Genomic DNA, 12,962 nt, shown 5'->3' with positions numbered 1-12,962 from the left:
ATCACATACCGTAAGGTATATAAAACTAGGGCATCAATACCGTTTGATCAGGTGATTCTGAAAGGTATATTGATACACCCATGTTGGAACGACCTGAGCCTTTGTCCTATTGTAAGCCGCACGGTCACATGTCCCGATTGCCAACGTAGTACTAGTACGTGGTCGGTCCCCTCGCGGGATGCGAAAATCATTTATGAAAGCTACAACTCTTGACTCGTACCCGTAGGTATATAAAAGATAATTCAAGTACATCAATTGCACTTCTTGGTCAAAATCAGTGCCTAAACAAGATCCTGCCCCGCTGTACCCTACTGTATGAGGGGGATAGATTACGTCTATTCTAGACAAGAGGTACTTAAGTGGGCCCTTGCTCAGCATCGTGCGCCACCTCTCAACTGGGGATCAAACTGGCTATTTTTGACTTCAGAGAAGTGAATTGAAGTTTTAGATTATCACCTATACGGTATATCAAACCAAGTCACCACGTACCTTCTAATTGAGTACGCTTGAGAGGTATATAGGTGTGCTTGGGCAAGAGTGGCCAGATAAAAATGCATTGCACGTAGTAAGCTTAGAGTCTAGAAACCTTCCCTGTAAGTCACGACTCGAACTTATCGCGGGTGTTCCCGAGTTGTTGAATGGAACCTGATGATTGATGTATGTGAATGATGTGAATGATGAAATCAGAGTTTATGATTGTCCTCAAGGATCAAAATTTTGTTTTCAGAAATTAAAATGGGTGCACCGACCCAATAAAGAATCTATTTCTTGCAAAAATTCAATAATGACCCAGTCCATCTCGATCCAATGATCATGATAGGCCGAGCCATTCAAATTAAAATGAAAATCAAATTTTAAAAAAAGAAAAGTGGTTTACAAAAGAAAAATATTTTTCAGAAAGTAGGTTTTCCAAAAGGAGTGTTCTCTAGGAAAAAAAATATTTCAAAAAAAAAAGGTGTTTTCAAGAAAGTGTTTTCCATAAGAACAAATATTTTCAAAAGAAAAGTAATTTTGCATAGACCTTGGAAATGTACTGAACTATTCTCTTGTGTCAACTCAGGATGCTGGCTGCAGGCAATAACCCAATCGACCAATTGGTCAAAACAACCATCACGGGGATGCACACCGTAGAGAAATTCAACTTTGGAAAATTCATGTTGAGATGCGCTCTGTACTTCCACGAGTTTGAGATAGATTGGAATCTTTTGCGCGCTATGACTAAGCATTGGAACCCTTATCTTCACATCTTCCACATTGGGCATATGCATTTGTGTCCTACCCATGAAGACTATTGTGGCATCATGGGGATATCTACTTCAAGTCCTCTAGTCAGGCCTTCATTGAAGACAGGATATTCGGGTGACCTCGCCACAGGCCTAAACATTTCAAAGGAGGAAGCCAAGGCCTTAGTCCGTAACGGGAAATTGGATTTAGTACCCTTATTGAGTCCATACCACTCTCGTAGTCATCCCATCAATGTAAAACCAGAAGCTTGGAGAGCTACTAGAGACTATCGATTGCGTTTAGGAATCTTAACCCAATACATACTGACCTCCAGAAGTGAGGGTCAAACTGTTCCTGAGTCTTTCATAGACATAGCTTCCCAATTCTCTAGAAAAGCCAACCCTGTACCTCTCATTCTAGCTGAAACCTTCTCAGGTTTGGATGCCATAAAAAATGGTGAGGGAAGGGATTTCAAAGGAAGCCCTCACCTACTTTATATGTGGCTTTGCGATCGTCTTAAAATTGTGGACATTCCTTCAACCCTCGAGTATAGGCCAGAGCACTTTTCCAAGAGAAACATGTTAGTGCGTTAAAACTCAGTTAAGGCTTGGAGCAAATGGTTGGATTCTCGCCTTGCCCGTCATATTGGTTTGAAATGTCCTTGGTGGATGACGGACTACCCTGTTTTAGGTACTAAAGAATCCTATTATGTCCGTGTAGACACCCCATTTTTGTACTCGCCTGATTAATCAACTCGTCAACCCGATCGCAATGATTCCCAATGATGGATGTGTATTCCATTGCTTTATTTTGTTACCAGATGTGTTTCAGAAATCCGGATGAGGTATCTCGAATTGACAAAACCTTAAAACCACACTACGCTAGGAAAATACGACCCCAGAAACATAGAAATCATCATCTTGCAGACCAAAAAGAAGTTTCACGATAAAAATCACTAAAAATTGACCAAATTACCAAAATACCCCTAACCTCAAAACAACTCTAGAGCCTACGTTATGCTTAGAAAAACCCATTCAAACACATAAAATAACAAATCGAAATCAAATAAATCATTTCACCAATTTTAACAGAATTCGACAAAATTACGAAAATGCCCCTCATAAAGTTCATGACCATTTCACACAAAAAATTTCATAAATGACACAAACCAATATTTCCATTGAATTTCTTACGAAAAATCGATTCTAAAACATCCTAGAACATTAAAAACCGACTTAAAACGTGAAAAGTCATCTCCGAGGGTAAAATGGTAATTTCATAATTTTCATAATTAAAAATTCCGAAATTAATAAATAAAATATTAAATAATTAAAGTGAAACATTGATGAAATTAATTTAAAATTTTGAATTAAAAAATTGATCAATCGGGCTTTCAAGTAAAATTGTTGAGGGTTTGTGGGATATTTCTTTAAGGACCCCTCCATTTGGAGGTCCAAAGAATTAAATAAATAATGGAGGGGGGTTCTCCAAAAATTAAAAGTAAATCAAGCAAGACTGAAGTCAAGGTATTAAAGTCAATCAAGTGAAACTGAAGTCAAAATTAAAGTCAATTAAGCAAGACTGAAGTCAAGATATTAAAAGTCAATCAATTAAGACTAAAGTCAAAACATTAAAAGTCAATCAAATAAGATCAAAAGTCATAATAGAGTTCTAATTAAATAATAACTCAATCTAATAGAGTTCTAAGTTAAAAATAATTCTAATTAAAACACAATTCTACCTAAAACAATTTTAACTAAAACACAACTCTAATTAAAAGAGCTCTAATTAAACACTAACTCTATCAAAATCAACCCCTAAAAACATCTATAAATAGTGGTGCTCACGTCCTATTTTCGTATCAAATCATAAACCCTAAGAGAAATAGGTCTAAAAGCCCCCCTAACCTTCCATAAACCCTAATTTTGGAGTCCCAACTCCTTACCTAACATCCCTCCTTCGATTTTAGCCTAAAAAACGCCTAAAAGCCTTCCAAAAACATCCCAAAATCCGCAACAAACTTGGAGAGTTCAGATCCAAAAATAAAGATATACCTTGCCTCGAAGATCCAAAATCAAATCCGGAGACAGAACGAAGCAAGGGAGTACGGTACAAGGAGCTATTTTTGTCAGATCTGAGGAAACAAAGTCCTTGCTATCGGAAAGCTATAGATTTTTTTTATTTTTTTATTATTATCTAGGTTGTTAGCAATGTAATTTATTTGGGAAGTTAGTAGAGACTGGCTTTGGCCGGGCGGGGTTTGTGCCTAACACCTTCTAACCCCGTAACATGATCCCTGAATTCAGATTTTCTATGATAGATTAGTTCTTTTTATCCATGTTAGAGTCAGTTTGGTTCCTAGACCACAATAACTAGGTGGCGACTCCCAAACCTCAAGGGTCAAAAGCGAATCCGCGCACCCCGCGGATCGAGGGCGCTTTCAGTTGCGACTCCACTGGGGACTATTGAGGATCAGACTTGAAAAGCCCCAAGTTTGGGAACATTGCCAATAGGACCTAGTTTTTATTTTATTTTTAGTTATTTATTTTTTATTTTGATTTTTATCATTCTTTCGGCTCTATTGGTGATCATTGATTGGGATGTTGAATATTTTTGTTTGGCATATCTTTTGTTATGGTTCAATTTGGGGTCATTCAGAATGACCCTAAATAATGCAGGACATCAAAGGTAATGACATAGGGAATGACCCACTTTTTATTTGAATTATTTTTTAGTCTGTATTATCTTTTATTAGTATCTTTTGGTTCAATTTTGGATACTTTGTTTTGGCAATTTTTTTTATGGTTCAATTAAGGGTCACCTTTTGATGATTCCTAAATAATGAAATATTCAAATTGACATAATTTGAGAATGGAATGATGATGGTTGGGATGAGAGTTATTTAATTTTTTTTTTTAAAAAGAAAAAAAATAATTTTGGATGATGTTTTTTGGCACGTTACTAAGCATAAGCGACGAGTTGTAAAGAAAATTTATTTGTGAGTGATGCACTAAGAAACGAAAAAATTGCCTTTTTAATGTTGTTCGTGATGAAGAGAGGGTTCCAAGAAAAAAAATTCAAAAAAATATTTTTTTTTGTGTGGTGTGTCGTTAGTAGAAAATAGTTTTTACTGTTTGTTATCTCCTTCTCCATATGCTGAAAAACAGCAAACAGAGGACGTTTTTCTTGCTCTCTCTCTCTCTCCCCTTCATCTCTCTCTCTCTCTCTCTCTCTCTCTCTCTCTCTCTCTCTCTCTCTTCACCACCAAACAAATGGTGAACCCTTGGAAGACTTATGTGAAGCTCTCTGCCGTTCTCATGGGTTCCCATGGTCTAACCAAAGGGTCTCTCGCTTTTCTCAATTACCCGGCACAGCTCATGTTCAAATCCATCAAGGTTTTTCCTATAATGGTAATGGGAGCCTTCATTCCTGGTCTACGATGGAAATACCCAATCCACGAATACCTTTCAGCTCTACTCCTTGTCGTGGGTCTCATCCTTTTCACCTTAGCGTATGCTCACACATCTCCTAACTTCAGTGTGATAAGTGTCGTGATGATATCGGGTGCTTTAGTCATGGATTCCTTTCTTGGTAATTTACAAGAAGCAATCTTTACCATGAATCCGGAAACAACACAGATGGAGATATTGTTTTGTTCAACTGATTGTCTTTCTTGATTCCACCCATGCTTTTGACTGGAGAGTTGTTCAAGGCCTGGACTGTATGTTATCAGCATCCTTATGTATATGGGGTAGTAGTGTTCGAAGCAACGGCCACATTAGTCAGCCAAGTATCTGTTTTGTCCCTAATTGCCCTCTTTGGTGCTGCAACCACAGCCATGATTACAATGGCAAGAAAGACGGTAGCGTTATCTTACATGATGTTCACGAAGCCATTAACAGAACAACACAATAAAGTCTTTTCAAGAAGAGAAAAAAGTTGGAAATAACGCCTTAGTCTGAAAATGCATTTTTTTTTCTTCTTTAATTTTGATTTGTGGCTATAAAAAAAAAACGAAAAATTCAAATAAAGAAAAAGGGCGATGGTGATGTTTTTGAGGTCTCACGTGGGCCAGACCTATAAGGTTGGTGTTGGATGGGAAAATTTTGTTTTTTTTTTTTTTACAAATTTACGTATGGCATTTATCAAAAAATTCCATTACTTTTAGAAGTTTATTTTACTCAAATAAATTTTGGGTGGGACCCACATTTTTGCAAAAAAAAAAAAAAAATGATTAATTTTTTGAAGGACGTTCCTCAACAAATATTGGCTGAACTTTCTGTTTTTTTTCTCACAAAATAGTCATGCATGTGAGGTTCAATTCTTTATATTAGTTTTTATTTTATCAATGTGGGTCTCACCCCAAACTTTGCTAAGTGACGGAAACCACTTTTAAGAATAGTTGTTTGACTGCAAATATAGATAACCCTTAAGCAAGGCTAATCTCACTAATCTAGTAAGATTTCATACTTACTAAGGGTAGTTGAGTTCAGCGTGTGCCACATGAAATCACTGTTCAATGTCATAGGCTTGTGGAAGCCAAAACTTAAAGAATTTTCAAAAGAAAATTTTCAAGAAAAATAATTAATTTTTATTTTTAGATTCGGGATTTCGTAATGGCTCATTTTCAAAAACCTTGGATCAAAGCTAAAAAAATAAATAAATAAATGTGAATTTTATTTTTGGATAGAAAATTTCCCACCAAAATCTTTAAGATTGTGACATTGGGTTGCCGACATGATGAACCACGTGGCTTAAGGACCCTTAGTAAAATTTGAAACCTTATGAGTTGGTCACGCTAGCCTATGTTCTCAAAAGATTTGCCATGCATGTTTTTCAAAAAAAAAAAAAAAATGTGCTCATCACTCCTTACCTCAATTACCATTTTATCCTCGAGGCAATATTCGTTAAAGTCTTGATTTTGTTTGGATCGCCCGAAGTAACCCTTGATTGGACCATAAATAATAAATTTGTGGGCATTTTCAATGTTGGATCAAATTAATTATTCTTTGTGTTATATGCCCATATAATGTGCCATGATCTCTACAGATATATTTGTGATATGTTTGCTTTCATTTTAATTTCGATGTGATGGGTTTTATGTTATTTTCTTGATCAATATTCATTTGAGAACCCAATGTTGTATGATTTAATTGGACCCATGGAACCATGTGTTTGAAAAAGTCCCGGGCACACCCCACCCTGTTTTGCACACACCACATGCACGTTTACTGTTTTGCACACATACACGTCCCATATAGCCAACGTGGCACTAATGCGTGACCCGGTCTCTTCGGAGATGCGACGTCATTCATGAAAATCACAACTCCAGTCACGTACCTTAGGGTATATCAAACTGGGGCATCGATACCATCTGATCAGGTGATTCTGAGAGATATATTGGTGCACCCAGGCTGGAGCAATCTGAGCCTTTGACCTATTGTAAGTCACACAGTCACATGTCCCGATTGCCAACGTAGTACTAGTACGTGGTCGGTCCCCTCGTGGGATGCCAAACCATTTATGAAAATTACAACTCTTGACTCATACCCGTAGGTATAAAAGATAATCTAAGTATATCAATTGCACTTCTTGGTCAAAACCGGTGCCTAAGTAAGATCTTGCCCCGCTGTACCCTACTGTACGAGGGGGATAGACTACGTCTATTCTAGACGAGAGGTATTTAAGTAGGCCCTTGCTCAGCATTGTGCGCCACCTCTCAACTGGAGATCAAACTGGTTGTTTTTGGCTTTAGAGAAGTGAATTAAGGTTTTAGATTATCACCTATACGGTATATCAAACCAAGTCACCACGTATCGAAAGGTATATATGTGTGCTTGGGCAAAGGTGGCCAGATAAAAATGTATTGCACGTAGTAAGCTTAGAGTCTAGAAACGTTCCCTGTAGGTCACGACTCGAACTTATCCTGGGTGTTCCCGGGTTGTTCATTGAATGGAATCTTATGAGACTTTGTGATTGATATGAATGTATGTGAATGATGAGATCAGAATGCATGTGAATGATGAAATGGATGTATGTGAATAATGAGATCAGAGTGTATGATGGTCCTCAAGGATAAAAAATGTTGTTTTTGAAAATCAAAGTGGGTGCACCAACCCAATAAAGATCCATTTTTTGCAATGATTCGTAGTGACCCAGCCCATCTCGATCCAACGATCATTATGGGCCGATCCATTTGAATCAAAATGGAATTCAAACTATTTTCTAATTCGGGTTTTAATCCATTTTAATAGAAGAAAAAAAAAATTCAAAAAAAAAAATATTTTTCAAATGAAAAATATTTTCCAAAAAGAAAAGAAAATGAAGGAAATGATTTACAAAAGATCTATTTCTGCATGGAAAATTTTCGAAATATGTTTTTTACAAAAAATCTATTTTTTGCATAGACCTTGGAACATTACTAAAAAATGTTGCAAAAAAATAATCAGATTTGTGAAAAATTTTATATAATAAAAATATTATTTTCCAATAATTTTCAAGAGTGCAATAAAATTATTTTCCTTTTATGGATGAATTGTTTAATGGATTGATGTACAAAATTTAATAAAATCTCAGGGTTCATTTAAAATGTTATCAAGGGGGTGACACTAAAATTGGTTAAATTCACATTCAAAGAGGTTTAAGGGTTATCATTTACTTAAAAGCTCAATCGTCCATCGTCTAACTAGGGTTGTAAGTCCGATCAGTTAGAACAAACGTCAGTACCAAGTCAACAGTTAGAAATAACCTCAGAATTTCTCAATATCGCACAGTTGTTCCCTGAAGATCATCGTGCCTCAATCCTGTTGGTTGTAAGTAATGTCTCAGTCCTCAGTCCTAATCAAGCCCGCTGTGGGTAGTTGTATTGAGTTTTCATGAGTTATTTGAGTTAGGTCGAGTCTAATTTTTCAATGTCATATTTTCTTTAGATCGAGTCTACTCTTTTTTTACTGGGTCAAGTTAATTTGTCAAGTCTATAGAGGTGTCTGTCGTCCCTTTTGAATTTGATAAAGAAAATTTTTGAATACCTCGAGCGCATTAACGAATTAACTAATAATCTAGCTTCAAGAATATATTTTTCTCCTGAACAAGAAGATAAGAGTCGGGCTCAAGAAAGCAAAGGTCATTGACCTCGGAACAGAAATAAATTCCTAAAGAGATTCAAATAGAAACCATCCTATCTCTAGAGGAACACAAGGGGATAATGAATTTTCTCAGAAATTTCAAAAGACTTATTCGCGTGGGCCTATGAGGATATGTTAGGTGCAAGCTTGGTGTTGTCTGACACGGATTAGATATTGAATTGATAAAATGATATCAAAGAAGATCTTACAAAATGTATCAGTACTAGACTTCTCAACATGGTAGAGCTCCCAGAATAGATTACCATTATCAGATTAATGAAATAGTTGAAGCGGTATTGATCTCTGATAATGGGTCGTACATCAAAGCTTAGGTTATCACTCTATGTTCAAAGTTCGAGATTCGACATCACATTATCTCTCTACCGTTCTTAGATTAATGGAAAGGTTGAAACTGCCAATAAAATATCTCAAAACAATCATCAAGGAAATGTTTTAATCACATCAGGATTAGTTAGAGAAGTTACCATTCACACTAGGGACACATCATACTTCAATACAGTCTTCCACTAGAGCTATTCCCTACTTTCTAGTGTATGATATGGAAGCAATCTTATTAGTTGAAATGTAAATCCCGTATCTCAAGGCCTTCAAGGAAATTCAATTGTCAGAAGCAGATTGGGTTCGTCAACGGTATGAAGAATTAAGTTTGATCGAAGAAAAATGACTAAGAGCTTTGTATCACGTGCAAGCTTATCAAAGAAGAGTCGTCCGTGCGTTTGACAAAAAGATCAAGGCCCGTCACTTACAAGTCGGGGATTTAGTTTTTGAGCCTAGAGGGAAGTTCAAACCAAATTGGGGAGGTCCGTTCATCGTCAAGGAAATATTACCAGGAAAAGCTATCAAACTTCAAGATCATGATGGAATCGAATTACCAGAACCAACCAACCTTGACCAAATCAAACGGTACTACATTTAAGGAGGCCATCTTTGGCCGAATCAATCCTCATATTACCCAGTTACCCAGTTCAACATATCCTTTCTCAACCCCTTTGCAGTCTTTTCAAAAATAAAAATTATGCCTTTTTCTTTCTCAACCCGATCACCTACCCTAGGGGAGGGAAAATTCGAACTACGTTTTGGTCTGATCCCAAAATTCTGGGGTACGTAGGCAACCTGAGAAGTTACTTCAGGCCCGACCACATCAAAATAAAAAAATCTAGTTCCCCACACAATAAAAAAATTAAGAAAAAAATTCAAAAGAAAAAGAAATCCAAAATGGAGAAGAAAATTTAAGGAAAAAGAAAACAATTTAAATGAAATGCCACACAAGGGGTATTTGGGTTTTTGAGCCTCAAAATTCCTATCTTTTTATACCCAGTCCTAAGCCTACCTATAAAAGTCCTCCTAAGTACCGCACGAAAAGTCAAGGAAGATAGTAAAGCATGATTAGACAGTAACTCTAGAAAATCAGAAGAGAGGAAAAGATAAAAAAATAAAAAAAAATGATGAAGCCTGTTAAGTTGAAAATCCGAAAAGGGTGACTTAGGCAAAAATTAAGGCAAGCTCGCAAGGTTGGAAATCTAAAAGGACAACTTTGGCAACAATCAGAGCCAAGGAAAAAAAGAAGAAGCTCGCTAGATCGAAAACCTAAAAAGGCGATCTAGGCAAAAGCTAGAGCAAGCTCGATAGATTGAAAACCTGAAAAGGCGATCTAGGCAAAAGTTAGAGCAAAAAAGAAAAACAGAAGAAAATCCCAAGCTGAGAGCAGTCCAAGCTGAGAGCAGTCCGAGCTGAAACATCAGAAGTCCGAATAATCAAGTTCAATACTTCACTTAAACCAGGCATAGACTCAGAAGCCACAAGTATCTTGTCCACGATCAATCTAAGAATTTTTACTTCCCCAAGTAAACCAATGGAGAGAAGGGTGAATTCTATGATGAGTCTCGAAAGGAAATAATTTTGTTATCTTGAGCCTGACTCAAAACCTTCAATAAAATTAATCAAAATTAAAAGTTGAGTCTTTATTGCGCTTGTGGTAATCAAATATTTCAAACATTCATACAAGGGGCATTTTCTTTCTTCTTTAATGTAACATTTCCCCCTTATACTAGGGGCATTTTTTTTATTTTGCATGATGTGTTCAATTATTTTCAAGGCCATGTTCATTATCAAACTAGAAGCATTTTGCTTTTGAGCAATGTTAATCCTAAGAGATAATGAGAACCCCAAATTTAAGGTAACCCTCTTGATAATAGTTTTCCAAAAAACTCTTGAGGTTCACAAGAAATAAAAACTCAGGTTTTAAAACTTTTTGATAAATCCTTGAGGTTCAAACAAAAGCATTTTGGATCTCACATAAGGAGATATGGCATTCTTTCGTTCTCCAGATTCTTTTCAGATCCGATCATTCTTGGAATCGATCATTTCTCTTCCAGATTTATTATCTTCTAGATTTATTCGTTCTCCGGTTCGTTCTAATCAGTTTTCTCCAAATTCGTTCATTCTTTCCCAAAATTCATTTATTCCTCTGCCAGTTTTGCTCAGTTTTCGCTAAGGGTTAACTTGGATTTTGCTTAGTTGCCGCCAAGGGTTAACTTGGATTTTGCTCAGTTTTCGCCAAGGGTTATCTTGGATTTTGCTCAGTTTCCGCCAAGGGTTAACTTGGATTTTGCTTAGTTGCCGCCAAGGGTTATCTTGGATTTTACTCAGTTTCCGCCAAGGGTTAACTTGGATTTTGCTCAGTTTCCGCCAAGGGTTATCTTGGATTTTGTTCAGTTGCCGCCAAGAGTTATCTTGGATTTTGCTCAGTTTCCGCCAAGGGTTATCTTGGATTTTGCTCAGTTGCCGCCAAGGGTTATCTTGGATTTTGCTCAGTTTCCGCCAAGGGTTAACTTGGATTTTGCTCAGTTGCCGCCAAGGGTTAACTTGGATTTTGCTCAGTTGCCGCCAAGGGTTATCTTGGATTTTGCTCAATTGCCGCCAAGGGTTATCTTGGATTTTGCTCAGTTTCATCTTGGATTTTGCTCAGATGCCGCCAAGGGTTATCTTGGATTTTGCTCAGTGGCCACCAAGGGTTAACTTGGATTTTGCTCAGATGCCGCCAAGGGTTATCTTAGATTTTGCTCAGTTACCGTCGAGGGTTTTCTCGAAGTTATGCTCAGTTTTACTCAATTATGCTCAGTTTATACTCAAATTTTACTCAATTATACTCAGTTTCACACAGTGCACACACTTGCACATTTGCACTTTTTAGTCAGGGAGAATTCTTTAAAATTCAAGGATCTGACACTGTTAGTGAGAGTTTGCGCTCAAGGACCTGACAACCTTTTAATTCGGGGAGAGCTTTACCCTCAAGGATCCGAACACCCCGACGAATTGCTAAATCAGGCTGCAAAATAAACTGTCACTAGCTTTGACATTCATATATCGCACTATCTACCAAAATAGATTTGCTATCTAGTTTGCTTCAACCCTCTGCCAAAGAGGGGCATCTGTAGACACCCCATTTTTGTACTCGCTTGATTAATCAACTCATAAACCCGATCGCAATGATTCCCAATGATGGATGTGTATTCCATTGCTTTATTTTGTTACCAGATGTGTTTCAGAAATCCGGATGAGGTATCTCGAATTGACAAAACCTTAGAAACCACACTACGTTAGGAAAATACGACCCCAGAAACATAGAAATCATCATCTTGCAGACCAAAAAGAAGCTTCACGATAAAAATCACTAAAAATTGACCAAATTACCAAAATACCCCTAACCTCAAAACAACTCTAGAGCCTACGTTATGCTTAGAAAAATCCATTCAAACACATAAAATAACAAATCGAAACCAAATAAATCATTTCACCAATTTTAACAGAATTCGACAAAATTACGAAAATGCCCCTCATAAAGTTCATGACCATTTCACACAAAAAATTTCATAAATGACACAAACCAATATTTCCATTGAATTTCTTATGAAAAATCGATTCTAAAACATCCTAGAACATTAAAAACCGACTTAAAACGTGAAAAGTCATCTCCGAGGGTAAAATGGTAATTTCATAATTTTCATAATTAAAAATTCCGAAATTAATAAATAAAATATTAAATAATTAAAGTGAAACATTGATGAAATTAATTTAAAATTTTGAATTAAAAAATTGATCAATCGGGCTTTCAAGTAAAATTGTTGAGGGTTTGTGGGATATTTCTTTAAGGACCCCTCCATTTGGAGGTCCAAAGAATTAAATAAATAATGGAGGGGGGTTCTCCAAAAATTAAAAGTAAATCAAGCAAGACTGAAGTCAAGGTATTAAAGTCAATCAAGTGAAACTGAAGTCAAAATTAAAGTCAATTAAGCAAGACTGAAGTCAAGATATTAAAAGTCAATCAATTAAGACTAAAGTCAAAACATTAAAAGTCAATCAAATAAGATCAAAAGTCATAATAGAGTTCTAATTAAATAATAACTCAATCTAATAGAGTTCTAACTTAAAAACAATTCTACCTAAAATAATTCTAATTAAAACACAATTCTACCTAAAACAATTTTAACTAAAACACAACTCTAATTAAAAGAGCTCTAATTAAACACTAACTCTATCAAAATCAACCCCTAAAAACATCTATAAATAGTGGTGCTCACGTCCTATTTTCGT

General features: G+C 36.3%; 1 pseudogene; it reads left to right on the top strand.

Moving 5' to 3' along the window:
* LOC147382561 (UDP-galactose/UDP-glucose transporter 4-like) overlaps window positions 1–12,962 on the top strand; it is a 33,762-nt pseudogene that overhangs the window by 4,834 nt on the left and 15,966 nt on the right.

The sequence above is a fragment of the Akebia trifoliata genome, chromosome 16, assembly GCF_017979445.1.
Source record: "Akebia trifoliata isolate Shusen 1 chromosome 16, ASM1797944v1, whole genome shotgun sequence".
Classification (NCBI taxonomy): domain Eukaryota; kingdom Viridiplantae; phylum Streptophyta; class Magnoliopsida; order Ranunculales; family Lardizabalaceae; genus Akebia; species Akebia trifoliata.
The sequence above is the reverse complement of the archived record's forward strand: the minus strand, read 5'-3'. Positions and strand labels throughout refer to the sequence as shown.